The sequence below is a fragment of the Crassostrea angulata genome, chromosome 6, assembly GCF_025612915.1.
Source record: "Crassostrea angulata isolate pt1a10 chromosome 6, ASM2561291v2, whole genome shotgun sequence".
In the NCBI taxonomy this organism is placed as follows: Eukaryota; Metazoa; Mollusca; class Bivalvia; order Ostreida; family Ostreidae; genus Magallana; species Magallana angulata.
The window spans coordinates 35,073,477-35,093,538 of record NC_069116.1 but is presented as its reverse complement, the minus strand read 5'-3'; the positions used below and the strand labels follow the sequence as shown (position 1 = coordinate 35,093,538).

At 35.1% G+C, this 20,062-nt stretch overlaps 1 pseudogene; it reads right to left on the bottom strand.

The window, feature by feature from the left end:
* Positions 1–14,099: 14,099 nt before the first annotated feature.
* On the bottom strand, positions 14,100–17,986 carry LOC128190046 (uncharacterized; annotated as a pseudogene).
* Positions 17,987–20,062: the final 2,076 nt, after the last annotated feature.

Genomic DNA, 20,062 nt, shown 5'->3' with positions numbered 1-20,062 from the left:
CCTATGTATATATACATGTACATGTATTAGTTTGTATTTTGTTCTATACTATTCATGTTCATGACTGTAGTATGGCTTAGTCTTATTTTAAATTACATTAAAAAATTGTCAAATATATTACTTGGAACCCCCACTCACTCCCAAACAAACTCAAATATAAACTGTTCTCCCCCCCCCCCCCTTCTCCCTTGTCGAATGATCTATTAAAATCAAAATATAATTTGGGTGTCTAAAAACTTTTATAAAATGGTAAAAATGTTATTCTTAAAAAAAATTATATTACACCGTGCATAATTGACAATTAAATGATCTATTGAGATATGATCAGCGGTCATATTTTTACCTTGGGATCAATAAGTAGTATTCATTGACAAGTTAAAATTAATAACAATAATTGATTTAAATTATAAATGTTTATACTCCACATTCACCACCCCCCCCCCCCCCCCAATCTAACCTGGTTATGAAGATTCAGTCTTCTTAATATATTCTTACATGTGTACAGTAGCAAATTTTAAATCATTTCTTGATTGCTTTTTCTCTCGTGATTCACATTAACATTTTGGAAATTGCTTAATTCAATTTTTAATAGATTTATAAACAAAATGTTATATGCATCACTTCCATGTGTATTCGCCTATTTGGGGCAATTGTAAAGTCTCCTAAACAAAGCAGTGACATCATTAGGCTAGGATTTACCCACATGGATCACATGGGGGAGGGGGTTAAAGACAACACCTGGGGGTCATTAATGTACTTAACACCATTTGATGCATCATAATGACATTAGAAGATATTTTGTATTTTCCTGTTTCGTGGGGTCAGAACAGTCCCATAAGGTCATGACCTACATTGTATTTGATGCATTATAATACATTAAGAAAGAAATACTCCTTCCTTCCTATTATAACTCATATAAAAATGATAAGTGTCTACACTTACTTACATGTAATACACAAATTTAATAAGAAATTGTTTATACAGGGTCAATATGGGGTCAACTCAATAGTGCAAGCAGTCTGACAAATGAAAAAAATAACTTTTGCAACTAAAATGACAGAAACTTTACAAATGCGATAGGATAGGTAACGATGATAAGCTTATTTAAATATTAAAAGATGATGATACAGTATGCTGTCAAAGGGAGATCACATTTAGAAAGTGAAAGTAGAACTTATATATGTATGCTGGCATCTCATTATATTGTGCTACTGCTACTACATCTTTATGCTTACCTAAATTGGTCAACATCATAATGATAATCCAATTAAAACACAATAATGAATTCCTTTAGCTGATCTTAACTAATCCTTTTCTGCATACGGAAAACACAGACATGTATGTATGGGTGTTGCTAAAACGCGGAACGGAAAACGGAACGGAAAGCGGAACGGAATGGAAAATATCATCACGTTTATCGCTTAAAAAGGGTATAGACTTGCCAGAACTTCTTTGTATCTTTTATTTATATCTAATGAATGATTATCAACATGTTGTTATCTTATTAATATTCATATCAATGTCTATCAATTATAGCATTGTATTCATTCGGCTTTAGTTGAGTACGGAAACGGAAAAATCAAATGTATACGAATTGTGAAACATTAACATGATTAAACGAGCAAATAAGCTATAACTTTTTACTTATTTTTCTTATATGGTAGTGCTGGCATTTCAGCGTAACGTACGCAGTTAGTGAAAGCGTTTTATGCGTGTTTTGAGTATTTTTATATTTCAAATATGATGTACATGTATATACTTACATCAAAATTGAATTTTCGGTGTTCTAGACGATCTTTTATCATACAGACGATACAGTATCATTGAGATGGAAGAAAAAAAACCGTAGGACTGACGACATTAAAAATTAAGATACAGTAAACATTAAAATGCCCGGTAATTTGTGAAAGTAGTAATTTGTGAAACTAGTATTTTAGCAATGCAATTTTGTTTACGTTTGCATTACTAAGCAGTTGTTTATTCCAGCAGCTATATACATATGATCCGAATAGAGAGCTCTATACGTTGCCTGGTTTGATTTTCCGATTATATATTGGGACTATAGTCTGTCAATCCCAAAATATTCATGCAGCACATTTGGACAATTTAATATGGAAAATGTTGACATCTTTTCTCCATTTGGAAGTTACTCAGAAGACCTTGCACAATTTTTCAACACTATCATCCGGGTCTGTTGAAATGCAAAACCCCGTAGACTTCTTTATTTTTAGCCGTGTATTTATACCAGCTGATAAGCTAGAGAGGACGTTTTAAAGAAAGAATAATGAGAATGTTTAATGCTTCTAAAAGAGAATTGCTTGAACCCTGAGGTATATGTAAATATACAGCAAAAAGTGAATCGAGGATATTTTGGGACAGAATATAGTGGTCAATGCATGTACTGTTAATTTTGAGGAAATAAATATTCTTGAATAAATAATCTAATATTGCTAATCTTTCAAACAAAATTAAAAAGGTACATAAAGTATATCGTTTTAGCATGATTAACAAATCTATGAGGTAAATAACATTAGATAAGATTTTCCGTTTTCCCTTCCGTTCCGCTTTCCGTTCCGCGTTTTAGCAACACCCATATATATATACACGTGAACCCATCTAATCGAAGAGCTGGGTAAAACTAGTACCCGCTAATGAGACATGCAGACCTGTGTTGTGTACGTAACTTCAGACAAAGATCATTCATTTGTAACATGCATGTATTTTTATGACCTATTCTTCAAATCCACTTGCACTGTTTTATCAGGTAAATAACAGCTTTAAGGTGGTGCAGGACACCTGCATATTGCGATGTACATGTATACTTTCTATTGAGATAAACAATAAAGTATATTAATTATTGATTAAATATTTACCCCCAAATAATGTTACCTAACATTGAAGCGCAGTGGGTTTGAGCGTTTACATGTCTGTAAGAGCATTGGGGTCCAAGGTGTATTTTTGGTAATTTTACAATTGATATAAATGAATTTTCATGGGGAGGGGGGGGGGTCTGGACCCCTCACTCCCACCCCTTCTCTAAATCTGTGCACACGATGATGTTCATGTAGGGGCACACTGAAGCATATCTAAAACCGGCAACTGCCACGGGGAGGGGGCATGATTTAATTTTTAATTTTGTTTGTAATAATTATGTAGACCATTATACTTTCTATGACATAAAATGTTAAGATTATTGATTAACTGAAAATTCACTGCAAACAGTTCTACCCCAAATTGCACATAAAGTGCTGCTCATGTCACGATGTGTATTATCATATGGGAAGGGATCTCATCCTTCAGTTATGAAAATTATAAATTTTAATTGTATTACCGGAGCTTGCATATAGCCTTCATTTTTAATTAAACTGGTACAAAACAGTGTTATTTAGGGGCAAACACATGGTGTGGGTATTACTGTCTAATGACAGCATCTAGTTTTTTTTACAAAAAAAATGGTTTCAAAAACGTCATTTTTTTTTGGCAGTAGCCAAATGATCTTCTAGAATATGATTGGGGGTGTCATATTGAGGTGTGATCAGGTTCCAGAATTTTTTTTTTTATTAAGGGGATCAGTGGGCAACAAAAAATGACGTTTTTTTTGCAAAAAAAGTATGGTTCCCATAACTCCTCTTACAACTTTTGGAGTAGCTACGTCATCTCTTGGGATATAATTGGGGCTGTCCTAAAGATGTGCAATAAGGTTTTAAAAATTTAAATTTCATCCAGGGAGTCAAACAGTAGCAGAAAATTGACGTTTATCACTTTAAAAAAAACATAGATCCAAGTGCTCCTCTTATGATTTAATGGAAAGACACGTCATAACTTGGGATATGTTAGGGACTGTTCTATAGATGTGCAGTAAGGTTTTAAAAATTTAAATTTCATCCAGGGAGTCAAGTAGTAGCAGAAAAATTGACGTTTATCACTTCAAAAAAAAACCATAGATCCAAGAGCTCCTCTTATGATTTAATGGATAGACACATCATATCTTGGGATATGATAGGGACTGTTCTATAGATGTGCAGTAAGGTTTTAAAAATTTAAATTTCATCCAGGGAGTCAAAAAGTAGCAGAAAATTGACTTTTATCACTTCAAAAAAACATATATCCTAGAACTCCTTTTATGATTTAATGGATAGACACATCATATCTTGGGATATGATAGGAACCGTTCCATAGATGTGCATTACGGTTTTGAAAAATTAAATTTAACCCTGAGGCCCATTACCTATATACCTTTTGATGCCCTTTAAGGATCAAAAAAATATATGGTTAAGGGGTGGGGATCTTAACCGTTTTTGATATATTCGTGCACTTCCTGTTCGAGGGGGGTCATGACCACCCCCGGGGCCCATGACCTACATACCATTTGATGCATCTTGACACAAGGAACAAGAATATATATGGTTTAAGGGTGGGGATCTCAACTGTTTTGAAGATATTAAGGGACTTGCTGTTTGAGGGGGTCAGGACCACCCACAGGGCCCATGACATACATAACATTTGATGCTCCTTGACATCAGAAACATGAATATATATGGTTTAGGGGTCATGATTATAACAGTTTCTGAGATATATGGTAATTTCAAATTCCTGGGGGGTGGGGATGACCCCCAGGGGTCAGATCTAATAAACCCTATATATTGCCAGTAACAGTCAATTTATGATTATGAAAACCCTATATTATTATCTTTGTCCGTTTTCAAGTTACCATTTACAATAGAGTCTACGATTCTACCTACAAGGTTCAATGTTAGACTCCACACCCTTTGACACCCCCCCCCCCCCGAAAAGTGGTTGTCTAACCCAAAATGACTTGAAAACGGACAAAGATAATAATATAGGGTTTTCATAATCATAAATTGAAAAAAAATTAACATCTAACCTGGTTATTAAGATTCAGTCTTCTTAATACATTCTTACATGTGTACAGATGAGTAGCAAATTTCAAATCATTTCTTGATTGCTTTTTCTTTTTATACCCCCGCTCCGAAGGAGAGGGAGTATACTGTTTTACCCTTGTGTGTGTGTCTGTCTGTCTGTCTGTCTGTCTGTCCGTCCGTCCGTCCGTCTGTCTGTCCGTCCGTAACAAAAATTTCTGTCGCATTTATCTCAGCAGCTATTTATCGCAGATGCTTGAAATTTTCACACAATTAAAAGTAATTAAAGGCGAACATAGGCGAACATTTCGCTATGAATAATATAGCCAATATATATTATTTAGAAGGGATAATATGTAAATTCGAAAAATAATCTTTGAAATGTTTCATTTTTTCGTCCGACCGTAAAAGTTGTTAACATGTAAATTTCAAGAATAAATACAAATAAAACTGTAAATTTGGGGTTAAATAAACCCATATGTATATATCCCTCTAACTATTTTTAGTTTATTTTTGTAATTGAGTGTAATTAATTACATTTTTCAAAGTAATTGAAAGTAATTTGTAATTGAGTCTGTCTTCAAATACAAGTAATTGAATGTATTTAAATATTTTCAAAAAATATTGTGTATTTTCAATTACTTTTCAATTACATTTCAATTACTTTTTTCCAGGTTTAAAATATAATAAAGATGTCTTATAATGATAAATAGATTTTATACATGTTTGGCATGGACTTTTGTTTATACAATAATTAAATGTCCCATAATGTTTCATATGTTTATACAGCATAACACACTGCCCAGGGCAATAGGTAAAGATCTAATTTTGTGGAGGTGTGAACCCCTCTAATACCCAAGAACCCCCATTGATTTTAGACTTAAGGGAGTCAAAATATCTCATTCTTGTGAATTATAGCAATTATCATTTATATACTGATATGCTGTACTGCCGAAAGTTGTACTTTCTGAATAAACATAGCTTTAATATGTGAATGCAAATTGATTCACTATAGAGAAAATATTATTCAGAACGAACAAGATATCTGTGAGCCAATGCTCACTAGTGATACCCCCGCTCTGATGTGAATATGCAAAATAAGCAAAGTCGACATTTAACAGAAAGCTGGCATCCGATTGGTATAGAAATATATCCCACAATATGGCATGCCTAAACAAATAGTGTGTTAAAATTTCAAGCATCTGCGATAAATAGCTGCTGAGAAATCTTTGAGGAAAATTTGTTTGAAAATTTTGGCTAAAATAAACAAAGTACTCATTTAACAGGAAGTTGACGTCCGATTGGTACAAAAATATATCCCACGATATGGCATGCCTTAACAAAACACTGTGTAAAAATTTCAAGCATCTGCGATAAATAGCTGCTGAGATAAATGCGACAGAAATTTTTGTTACGGACGGACAGACAGACAGACAGACAGACACACACACACAAGGGTAAAACAGTATACCCCCTCTCCTTCGGAGCGGGGGTATAAAAATGAACTCACTGGTACTTAATGAATTTAATGTTAAAGAAAATTTTTCTAGAAATTTTCAAGAAATCTGATCTGAACTGAACTATACAACCTTTAAAAACATAACCGTACATAAAGCTCTGTATATCTTAATGCTGTTAATATATGTATATTTTCTCAAGATTTATAAAAATTAAACTAATTAAAAGTATTTGAAATGTAATTAATTACATTTAATCAAGTAATTGAGAGTAATTAACTACATTTTAAAAAATCAATGTAATTGTAATTGCAAGTAATTGATAAAAATGTCAATGTATTTGAAAGTAATTAATTACTTTTCAAAGTAATTGACTCCAACTCTGCCCATTGTAGTCCCATTCTTCTTTATTTGATTTTTAAAGATTTTTCTCCATATATTATACAGCCTGAGGATGCCTCAACTCAAGTAACAACTTTTCTGCTTAAATGAATTTTGAAAAGAAGATAACACTCTTTACATTCTTATGTAAAGATTTGATCCCCCATGGTGGCCCCTGCCACCCCCCCCCCCCCCCAGGGATCATGGTTTTAACATTATAGTTGAATCTATACCACCTAAGGATGCTTCCAAACAAGTAACAGCTTTCCTGGTCAAATGGTTCTTGAGAAGAAAATTTTAAAAGATTTTTCTCTATACATTACTATGTATAGAGTCAACCCCCCATTGTGGATCCATCCTAACCCCTGGGATCATGATTTGAACAAAGGACTATATTCGGTATGGTCAAATATCTGCCCCCAATTTTATCTAATTTTTAAATACTATTGTATAAAAATTAAAAATCAAATATTTATAAATCATAGTACAGAGGATGCCTATCATTTTAATCTTGATTTTAGTCACCATTGCTCATTTGCTGTTTATCTATGATGTCACATAAATGACCAAATTGCCGCAAAGCAAACCAATGAAAATATTGTCACTTTTCTTTTGCATTCGGAATTATAGAGTGCAGGTCTGCTCAAGCAGAAATTTTTATTCATATAATTATACACATCATACAAAAAAATTGTACTTGAGCAAGCCTGCGCTCGATGTTTCTCAGTCGAAAAACCGTCAGAAAACACCCATATTTTGCAACAAACCATCACTTTTACAAAGTAAGACTAACTTCTTCTTACTAAATCTTACCAGGCACAATAACCTCTTGATTTGCAGGGATCGTAACTTGGTTCATATTCACAACCCTAAAGCAACCAAAATGACCTTTCATGTGAAATTTATTAAACTTCCCAATGCAAAGCTCTTGGTTCGGCACATCGACAATGCAACGATACTCTGTTAGGAAGTCTAGGCCAATAATACCATCGACTGTTAATTCAGCTACAGCGGCTGTGACATTACAGGAAAAATTGTCACTCTCCAAAACAAACGTTCCCTTTCCAGACACATTTAACATTTTCCCACCTGCATCTAGTACATTATTCTGCATAAGCTCTAAAGCAGGCATGCGGTCATGAGCAATTCTTTGGGCAATTGCTGAGGAAACAAGTGTCAGAGTAGCACCCGTATCAACCAGTAGGTTCACTTCAATGCCTTGAAGTCTAGACCGTAGAAATATTCCGGCTTCTACACCAATCGTATTGGCGCCTACTGAACCACTTGCTTTTCTTTGCTTTTCCTCATGCTGTTTAAAATTCCCAGCATTCGACTTCCGATTCTTTAGTGCAAAGCAGTCTTTGCGCATGTGTCCAGGCTTGTGACAGTAATGGCACTTTACGACTTTTCTCTTTGTATGCTCCCTTCTATCGTCACTTGCTGCCAAAGACGAAGGTTTTCTTTGTCGGATTTCGTCTACATCTCTTTGGAGCCTATCAAACTTGCTAGTGAGGTCTTTGATCATCATCGCTAGATCACTCTCGTTTGAACTTTGCACCTCGTTTACTGTTTCAGTCACTGTGGTTCTTAAATGGCTCTTATGTTCAGCCCTGTTGAATGCTTCTAACTCAACAGCTAACTTAACAGCTTCATTGAGGTTTGTGGGACGCGACTGCTTTATCCGGATTCGCATGTCAGAATCTACCAGAGCATCCACAAACTGATCTTTGGACAGGGTCTCTCGTATTTCTAAATTAGCCGTGGGGTATGCCAGATTCTCTAGTCTACGAATGGCTTGGGCTAGCTTTGGGAGTGATTCACCTGGTCTCTGCCGACGTTCTTTCATTTGCACCCTGTATAGTTCTGTCTGGCCTGGAGGGGCAAATCTCTCCTCGAGAACTTTAACCAGTTCATAATAATCAGAAATCGCTCCTTTGGGAAAGTTTCCAAGAACCCCCAATGCATTTCTTCTCAACGATACAGCTAGGTAAGTGCCCTTACTTCTCTCTGTCCAACCATTCAAATCTGCACAGGCTTCGAAGTGGCTATGGTAGTCCTGCCAAGGGATCAAACCATCATATGTGGCTGGTTTCATATTTACACCAATAGATTTGTTAACTTTTTCGCGTGTGTCATGGGCATCTCTTCTAATAGGAGATGGGAACCTGACTCTAGGTGCTTTGCGCACTGTTACGCTTGGAGCAAGGTGATCGTCCTTATTATATGAAGGTAGTGCTTTATTATATAAAGGTGGTGCTTTATTATATGAAGGTGGTGCTTTATCATATGAAGGTGGTGCTTTATTATATGAAGGTGGTGCTTTATTATATGAAGATAGTGCTTTATGTGAAGATTGTGCTTTATCATATGAAGGTGGTGCTTTATTATATGAAGGTGCTTTATTATATGAAGGTGGTGCTTTATTATATGAAGGTGGTGCTTTTTTATGTGAAGGTGGTGCTTTTTTATGTGAAGGTGCTTTATTATGTTAAGGTGCATTTTGATATGAAGGTGCTTTTTTATATTATGCTGTGGTTATGGTTCGGTTGTTATATGGTTGTATTTAGGTGAATAATAATAACATTCGGAACCCCTTTAATCCTAATCTTTCTTCTTTGGAAGAGCTACAATGGCTTCTAGATCAGCAGATTTGCAACAGATTCTACAAAGATTAAACTTGGACCATGCAATCCCAAATTTTGAGAGGGAGAAAATTAGTACAGACGTTGTTTGTAGATTATCAGCTTATCAATTGGAAAGTTTGGGCATTTCAAACAGGACAGAAATGATGAAATTAAGGACTGAATGTATTAAATATGGAGCAAATTTGCCCCCAAAAGTATTTACAAATTGTGGTGCTCCAAAATTTGAAATACCCAAATCATTCCTTCAAAATGCCCTAGAAAATGACATGCAAATTTCAGATATTTCTAAACTACTTTCTGTGTCTGAAAGAACTGTTTATAGAAGAATGTCAGAGTTTGGTTTGAGCAAAATGACCTTCTCAGAAATTGACGATGATAATTTAGACCTTAAACTAGGCGAAATTGTGAAAGAGTTTCCTTTGTGTGGTGAAGCTATGTTGCGACAAATGCTTATATTAAAAGGAATAAGAATTCAAAGATGGAGGCTAAGAGATAGTATTCATAGGATGGATGATCAAGGCGTGCACGACAGACGTACTGGAAGACTTCATAGACGAGTATACGATGTCCCTGGTCCAGATTACCTGTGGCATATTGACACAAATCATTTGTTCGTTGGAGATTTGTTATAGTTTATATTATATTGACGGTTTTAGCCGCTTAGTAACATTTTTAAAATGCAATGACAACAATACGTCAAAAACAATACTAGATTGCTTCTTGTCTGGTGTTGAAAAATATGGGATACCAAATAAAGTCAGATCAGACAAAGGGCTTGAAAATGTTTCTGTAGCTGACTTTATGTTGAATCAAAACGGACAAAATAGTATGATTACAGGGAAGAGCACTCGCAATCAGAGGATTGAGAGATAATGGAGAGATGTATTTGAAGGCGTGCTTAGTTTCTTCTACAATCTGTTCTATTTCATGGAACATCAAGGTTTTCTTGATCCTTTAAATTTTTATCCACACAACTTCTTTACGTTATGTTTTCTTGTCGGAAATAAATAGAAAATTGCAATTCTGGCAAGAAGCGTGGGCTCGATAAAAATTAAAAATCAAATATTTATAAATCATAGTACAGAGGATGCCTATCATTTTAATCTTGATTTTAGTCACCATTGCTCATTTGCTGTTTATCTATGATGTCACATAAATGACCAAATTGCCGCAAAGCAAACCAATGAAAATATTGTCACTTTTCTTTTGCATTCGGAATTATAGAGTGCAGGTCTGCTCAAGCAGAAATTTTTATTCATATAATTATACACATCATACAAAAAAATTGTACTTGAGCAAGCCTGCGCTCGATGTTTCTCAGTCGAAAAACCGTCAGAAAACACCCATATTTTGCAACAAACCATCACTTTTACAAAGTAAGACTAACTTCTTCTTACTAAATCTTACCAGGCACAATAACCTCTTGATTTGCAGGGATCGTAACTTGGTTCATATTCACAACCCTAAAGCAACCAAAATGACCTTTCATGTGAAATTTATTAAACTTCCCAATGCAAAGCTCTTGGTTCGGCACATCGACAATGCAACGATACTCTGTTAGGAAGTCTAGGCCAATAATACCATCGACTGTTAATTCAGCTACAGCGGCTGTGACATTACAGGAAAAATTGTCACTCTCCAAAACAAACGTTCCCTTTCCAGACACATTTAACATTTTCCCACCTGCATCTAGTACATTATTCTGCATAAGCTCTAAAGCAGGCATGCGGTCATGAGCAATTCTTTGGGCAATTGCTGAGGAAACAAGTGTCAGAGTAGCACCCGTATCAACCAGTAGGTTCACTTCAATGCCTTGAAGTCTAGACCGTAGAAATATTCCGGCTTCTACACCAATCGTATTGGCGCCTACTGAACCACTTGCTTTTCTTTGCTTTTCCTCATGCTGTTTAAAATTCCCAGCATTCGACTTCCGATTCTTTAGTGCAAAGCAGTCTTTGCGCATGTGTCCAGGCTTGTGACAGTAATGGCACTTTACGACTTTTCTCTTTGTATGCTCCCTTCTATCGTCACTTGCTGCCAAAGACGAAGGTTTTCTTTGTCGGATTTCGTCTACATCTCTTTGGAGCCTATCAAACTTGCTAGTGAGGTCTTTGATCATCATCGCTAGATCACTCTCGTTTGAACTTTGCACCTCGTTTACTGTTTCAGTCACTGTGGTTCTTAAATGGCTCTTATGTTCAGCCCTGTTGAATGCTTCTAACTCAACAGCTAACTTAACAGCTTCATTGAGGTTTGTGGGACGCGACTGCTTTATCCGGATTCGCATGTCAGAATCTACCAGAGCATCCACAAACTGATCTTTGGACAGGGTCTCTCGTATTTCTAAATTAGCCGTGGGGTATGCCAGATTCTCTAGTCTACGAATGGCTTGGGCTAGCTTTGGGAGTGATTCACCTGGTCTCTGCCGACGTTCTTTCATTTGCACCCTGTATAGTTCTGTCTGGCCTGGAGGGGCAAATCTCTCCTCGAGAACTTTAACCAGTTCATAATAATCAGAAATCGCTCCTTTGGGAAAGTTTCCAAGAACCCCCAATGCATTTCTTCTCAACGATACAGCTAGGTAAGTGCCCTTACTTCTCTCTGTCCAACCATTCAAATCTGCACAGGCTTCGAAGTGGCTATGGTAGTCCTGCCAAGGGATCAAACCATCATATGTGGCTGGTTTCATATTTACACCAATAGATTTGTTAACTTTTTCGCGTGTGTCATGGGCATCTCTTCTAATAGGAGATGGGAACCTGACTCTAGGTGCTTTGCGCACTGTTACGCTTGGAGCAAGGTGATCGTCCTTATTATATGAAGGTAGTGCTTTATTATATAAAGGTGGTGCTTTATTATATGAAGGCGGTGCTTTATCATATGAAGGTGGTGCTTTATTATATGAAGGTGGTGCTTTATTATATGAAGATAGTGCTTTATGTGAAGATTGTGCTTTATCATATGAAGGTGGTGCTTTATTATATGAAGGTGCTTTATTATATGAAGGTGGTGCTTTATTATATGAAGGTGCTTTATTATGTGAAGGTGGTGCTTTATTATATGAAGGTGGTGCTTTTTTATGTGAAGGTGGTGCTTTTTTATGTGAAGGTGCTTTATTATGTTAAGGTGCATTTTGATATGAAGGTGCTTTTTTATATTATGCTGTGGTTATGGTTCGGTTGTTATATGGTTGTATTTAGGTGAATAATAATAACATTCGGAACCCCTTTAATCCTAATCTTTCTTCTTTGGAAGAGCTACAATGGCTTCTAGATCAGCAGATTTGCAACAGATTCTACAAAGATTAAACTTGGACCATGCAATCCCAAATTTTGAGAGGGAGAAAATTAGTACAGACGTTGTTTGTAGATTATCAGCTTATCAATTGGAAAGTTTGGGCATTTCAAACAGGACAGAAATGATGAAATTAAGGACTGAATGTATTAAATATGGAGCAAATTTGCCCCCAAAAGTATTTACAAATTGTGGTGCTCCAAAATTTGAAATACCCAAATCATTCCTTCAAAATGCCCTAGAAAATGACATGCAAATTTCAGATATTTCTAAACTACTTTCTGTGTCTGAAAGAACTGTTTATAGAAGAATGTCAGAGTTTGGTTTGAGCAAAATGACCTTCTCAGAAATTGACGATGATAATTTAGACCTTAAACTAGGCGAAATTGTGAAAGAGTTTCCTTTGTGTGGTGAAGCTATGTTGCGACAAATGCTTATATTAAAAGGAATAAGAATTCAAAGATGGAGGCTAAGAGATAGTATTCATAGGATGGATGATCAAGGCGTGCACGACAGACGTACTGGAAGACTTCATAGACGAGTATACGATGTCCCTGGTCCAGATTACCTGTGGCATATTGACACAAATCATTTGTTCGTTGGAGATTTGTTATAGTTTATATTATATTGACGGTTTTAGCCGCTTAGTAACATTTTTAAAATGCAATGACAACAATACGTCAAAAACAATACTAGATTGCTTCTTGTCTGGTGTTGAAAAATATGGGATACCAAATAAAGTCAGATCAGACAAAGGGCTTGAAAATGTTTCTGTAGCTGACTTTATGTTGAATCAAAACGGACAAAATAGTATGATTACAGGGAAGAGCACTCGCAATCAGAGGATTGAGAGATTATGGAGAGATGTATTTGAAGGCGTGCTTAGTTTCTTCTACAATCTGTTCTATTTCATGGAACATCAAGGTTTTCTTGATCCTTTAAATTTTTATCCACACAACTTCTTTACGTTATGTTTTCTTGTCGGAAATAAATAGAAAATTGCAATTCTGGCAAGAAGCGTGGGCTCGACATAAGTTAAGAACTGTAAAATCCTCTCCTATGAGTTTGTGGACAAGTGGACAACTTCAACACCCCACTGGAATTCAAATATTTTGTGAAATAAATCAAAACATTTTAAAGGACAGTTTTGGACTGTCATACTTTGTAGATTGGTGTATAATACTTCATTACAGACTGCAGAAAAAACAATATTATTTTACCTCAATTTACCAGTACATCATTATACCTTCTATGATCACTTTATTACCCTGGTCGAGCTTTATGAGCATATTAAATACTTCCTGTATTAATCATAAGCAACTTGCTTCTCAATACCTCTTGTCTCTGAGAACTTCTTTATAATTATCTCCCTTATTAAAGGGTGAAAGTTTAAAACTTGGTGCTTGACATAAATCTAAAATAACCAAGAAAGTCGTGAAATGTTTTATTTAAATGTGAAGGTTCTTTACCATTAACAATAAAAGAAAATTACCATAACAAATCACACATATTTCACTTCTCTTTGAAGTAATACATTCTAGAAAATGCGTTCACATATGAGTATTAGCTAAAACAAATAAATCAAATTCAACACCTTAATGACTAAGAACTACTGCTTTAAAATGCAAAACTAGCAGGGGCCACAATCCTCACTCTCACATGAGAAACATCAGTCAAATGATAAGGATACTTCAAGCAGCTTTAAAAAGTGAAAAACAGAAATTTCTATTAAAAATAGCATGTCATGCTTTTTTTCAAATAGTTAATATCTAATATTCCACACATATTTTAAAATGGAACACACATTTTGAAAAACATCTGTGTAAAAATAATAACACCCCAATCCCATAGTGTCATCCTATCCCCTGGGGATCATGATTTGAATGAAATTAAATCTACCCAAACTGAGGATGTTTCCACATAAGTGTCAATTGATTTTGCCATATGGTTTTAGCGAAAAAATAAAATGGTTCTAGAAAATACTCAAATGTTAAAAGTTCAAAGACAGACAAACCAGTGGCAGACAAAATGATGCTCAGGGGAGCTAAAAACTAAATATGCAAAATCATATACCGGTAAAAAGAATACACGCTGATCTGTTCAACAACTCAATGAAAAAAATTACAAGGTGTTTGCAGATCAATGAGCCCAAATTAATCAATTACCACACATTATTCAAAACCTGTAATAAAGACATCTTTTAATTATTAACATTCTTTTACACCTTGGCCTTACATGCATTTCATATTATAAGAGAATGTTACTCCATCAAAGTGTTACATGTAGCAATGTTGGTTCTGCGATGTGATGTGCTGAATCAATTTAAAGTTCAGACCAAAATATGCATTTGAAAATGCATAATCGTAGTACGAGAAAAGATCCTCTTCTTGTGGGAGGGGAATTTCAGCAGATGGTCTGGGTATTTTCAAAGTGTTGGTACAAGTGCTTGCAGTTGGAATAAAGGAGGTGCCCGGTGTGCTTTCCACAAATTCAATGGATGGATGCAGGACAAAACCAAGAACTTCTGTTGCTCCAGTAGCAAACTGCAGTACATCCCTGAGACCAACAGTTCCCCTTCTACCACCTACAAAACAGTTTCCGAACAAAATGGATAAATATATTTCTATGAATTAAAACATAAAATTTAAATTTCTTAAGGAAGCATTGTGGTATACATATTTTTGTTGCCAATTGTGTTTTTTCCTCTTTAACAATGTTCTTAATTTCTCATATTAAGTCATAGAATTTATACACATATTGCACTTTTACTACTGTTTTAAATTTGACTTTCTGTGTTCATGGAAATATTATACCAAGTCCCTGCTATAAAAAAAAGTTGTAAGTTTAGGGTAACCCGACCTAACCTACATAATGCCCCGATCCTACCATTTTTAGATGTCTGTTTTTATCCGATTGTGATTTTATATTATTTCTATTAAAAAATCTGTTTTTAAGTATGACACAAACAAACATTCTTAGGATTCATGCAGAAAAAAATATGATAAAATAAAAAAATATCCCTACCAACCTAACCTAATTTTTTCATTAATGTTACCCTAAACACACAATTTTTTTTTATAGGCCTAGTGAAAATGAGATACATGAACCCCCAACCAACTTGAATTTCAATTAGCAATTTAGGAGTTAAATTGCACTAAATGTTTTGCATTATCAAAATCCAAGAGGCCCACCGCCTTGACAGTCACCATAGCCCTTAGATAGACCTGTCAGGGGTCTCGTATTTTCATATTTATTTTTAAGCTTCATTTAGGAGTCTTAACCCTAATCCAAGACTCTTCCACTTGTACTATTTGCTCTTTACAAACATCAATACATTAAAAAGGGGTAAGGGGTCAGATGTTCATTAGATGATGATCAGATTATTTATACCCTAGCTTCAGGGGTAAACAATTCTAAAGTTTTGGTAAAAAGAGACTTGCATGCCTTTAGTGGTCAATCTTTTATATTTACATTCCACATATTCTTTGCGTGTAACGTTGTTGAATAATAATATTGTAACATACAAAGGTTTAAACATTTTAACCAACCAAAAATCAGTTTCTTATATCAATTTGTATATTGAAATATCTACAAACAAAAAGACACATCAAATGTCTTCACCAACTTAGTTTTTTCCTAAGATTAGAAGGATGGAAGAGTTATAAAAAGCTTACTTGCAACTGCTTTCAAATATTTCAGAAATAATGTATAAACTGCACTCTCATATCGTTTGCTGTTTGATCCCTCCTCTGAAAATTTTGGCTGCAAAAGCTGTATCACAGCTTTAATTGTGAGTGTACAACTGCTTGGTCGAAAAAGATGGCGGAACATTGGCAAAACACAGCCAACCTAAAATTGTCATGTATATTAAATATACATTCATGTATTTACTAAACATATGTAACTTTTTTTATAAAATTAATGATAATATGTATATAAATTTTTATTACTAATATGAGTTTGATGGAGGAGACAACAGATTCCACACAATTTATCATCATTTACCTTGATCAGACCAAGACAATCTAAACCTTTCTTCAAATTGTGAACACATGCTGATTCAAATTCTTCTGAGCTGTTGTTTGAAAAAAGCCTGTTTAGATCGAGTGCTTTCATCAAAAAATGTTGGCACAGGTCCATTCTGTAGCATACTTAAACCTGGAAATATGAAAAACTTTTTTCCGATCACAGTATAGTCAGCAGCCATGAACTCTCGAAGTCCTTTGTCAAAATATCTCTCTTTTATGGCTGATAAAATTAGGGCCAGAAACTCTTTTCTGGGGCCTCCTTGATCAATGGTTGTCTGCCCCAAAAAAAGGGACCTTTTTTTTTAAATCTGCCAGTTTTGCTTTAAATTGTTATGAACATGACAAGGAAAGCATAAACATGTTTAAAAAAAATAGAATTAGGGTTATATTACTTTCATACACAAATTAAATTTAACTGATAATCAAATTTTTGGACAGTGCATATATGCAAGGATAGCTATTTTGAAATGAAGTTAATACAATAAAATGTTCTCATTTACCTCATCATAAAACTGCACTTCAAGTGTCTTTTGTAGATTTGATATGGAATTGACCTCTTCGAATCCTGTCTCCAATATGTTGTTTCTGTCCACTATGATGAAATTTGTGTCTCCTTCATCACATTGTGTTGTGTCTGTGATTTCCAATTGTCTGCCACAAACAATAACAGACTGCAAGTATCTCAGACTTTCTACAGGGTCCTGGATGCTTTCAGAAATACAATAGTCTATGGCGTTTGCTATGATAAAGTCCATCGGGCCTCCACATGCATCAGATGTGGTTCCTTGACTGTCATCTTCCATGTCTTCAGCAGGGGTGACATCATTAATGACTGTCTGATTTAATATTTGAGATGAAAATTCTGTTTGAACGGAACTTCTATCAACGAATAAATCACCAGAACTAGGAACGGTCAAGTGGCCAGTTCTTAATTGTTCAGGACTTTCTGGACTCTTATCACTGACAAAATCCTCAACTTGTTCAAGAGCAGTTTTCTGATCTATCAACGTCACTTTTTTTATTGGAAAAATCTTGTGTCAGGTGTGGGTCAGGTAATTCATCCTCACTTTCACTAATTAGATTAGACCGGAGTTCACATGCATGTAAATGTTCTCTAAGTTCCCGAACACTAAACATCTGCCTGCAGTAATGACAGTGGGCTTTCGATTGTTCCTGCTCGCTATGTTCATTTACTAGATCTGTCGACAAGCTTCTCTGAATTGGTCTGACATATATTTTTGCTTGATTTCCCAAAAACTTCTTTAAAGTCATTGCATTCCATTCACAGTCAATCAGTGTTAAGTCACGACAATTCTGTCTGCATTTTAAAAGCTCAAAACCTCCACAAGTCTGTAACTGAGGAATTCCCAAATTCTCAGAATTCTCATCTATAGCATCTGAAGATATTTTTGCCATTACCTCAGATTCAGTGTCATTGGTTGATAGGCAGATTTTTTTCGGTCCAATGCCAGCCTTGAAATTTGTTTCCTTCTGCAGTGCAGTTGGAATAGAAGTTGTATCTTTGTTTGGTAAACATACAACTGTAACAGTCCAACGTCTATTACCTATTCCACGCGGCTTTTTATTAGATGAGGATATCTTGCTAGTATTTCTTTGCTTTTTCCCTTTTCTTTTACCAATAAAAAGGACATCTCGTTGTGACTTTATAAGATCAGCTAAAGTCTTTTTTTCCCTCTGATTTTCCCGTACTTTTTCTTCCATTTAAACTCTGTCTCCTAGGACAGTTACACCTAATATAATTACTTGCTCCTCGCTCAAACTCAAATAATTAGAACAATCAATTTTTTCCGACTCAAATGTCGGGATTAGGTTACTTAACTTAAGTTCATCTAATATTCTCTTCATCGGCATGATTGAGTTTGTCGGTTCCGCCATTTTCGTCAATAATGGTACGTTCAGTTGAGGTTAAGTCGTACATGAACACAGATCATCTCGTTGGCGTATATACTTATTACGCAAAGAAGAAGAGGAGCTAGCAATTGTGTATTAACTAGATTTTAATAAGATTAATTCTTTTGTTTAACTTTCAAAATTTTGAAAATAGCGTTTAAACTCAGTCGTCAAAATAAGAGGAGTTCCGAGTGATCACCATCACATAAAAAAGCACCATCTTCACATAATAAAGCACCATCTTCATATAATAAAGCACCATCTTCATATAATGAAGCACCATCTTCATATGAAATAACCACAGCATAATATAATAAAGCACAACCTTCATATAATAAAGCACCACCTTCATATAATAAAGCACCACCTTCATAGAATAAAGCACCATCTTCATATATTAAAGCACCACCTTAACATGAAATTACCACAGCATAATATAATAAAGCACCACCTTCGTATAATAAAGCACCACCTTCATATAATAAAGCACCATCTTTATATAATAAAGCACCACCTTCATATAATAAAGCACCACCTTCATATAATAAAGCACCATCTTCACATGAAATAACCACAGCATAACATAATAAAGCACCGCCTTCTCGTTAAATATCCACATAAGGCAGCTATGGCGTTCCGTATAACCGCTACCAAAGTGATCAACACTTAAATATCCACATAAGGCAGCTATGGCGTTCTGTATAACCGCTACCAAAGTGATCAACACTTTAACTCGCAGAGAGTACTCACAGACAAGAGTTTCGAAGAGACGTACACAGGCTGTAACAACGTAGTCAAGCCCCCTCACACACACGATATATATATAAACCGCTCTAAACAATAAATGGGTGTTTAGTTTCATCCATGCCATATTTTGAATAAATAATACTGCCTGTATTATACAGAAAACTCTGTTACCTCTAAATCTAAGTATTTATATACAATGATTATTATTGTAAAGGAGATCAAATAATATACTAACGATCAGAGATAATTAACAAGCATTTTATGATGTAAATCTATATAACTAAGGGAGGTAACTCTATAACAAAAATGCGTGCCTCGCTACATTTGTAACAAAATATCAACTGATAAAAAGATACAGATCAAAATGTATGAAAATTTTGAATGAAAATTCGTACCCAATTTTCGTGCCTAGGAGAGCTCCAAAAAATGGCGCCACTGGCGTAAAATAACATAATAGTGCACAACTTCAAAATATAGACTGCCTATCCTGCAAATTTCGTATTCATATCTCTAATACTTTCATAGATCAGCTCTGCACAATATAGGTCTTAAAAAATAGAAAATCGGCCGTAACTCGGTACCGGAAGTGACGATTTCAAAATGTCCAAAAACGTCTAGAATAATGACCTCTGGCAATCATCTGTGGAAAAATGGTCAAAATCGGCTGAATAGTTTCTGAGAAATCGCGTGCACAAAATTTGTGGAAAATACTAGATACG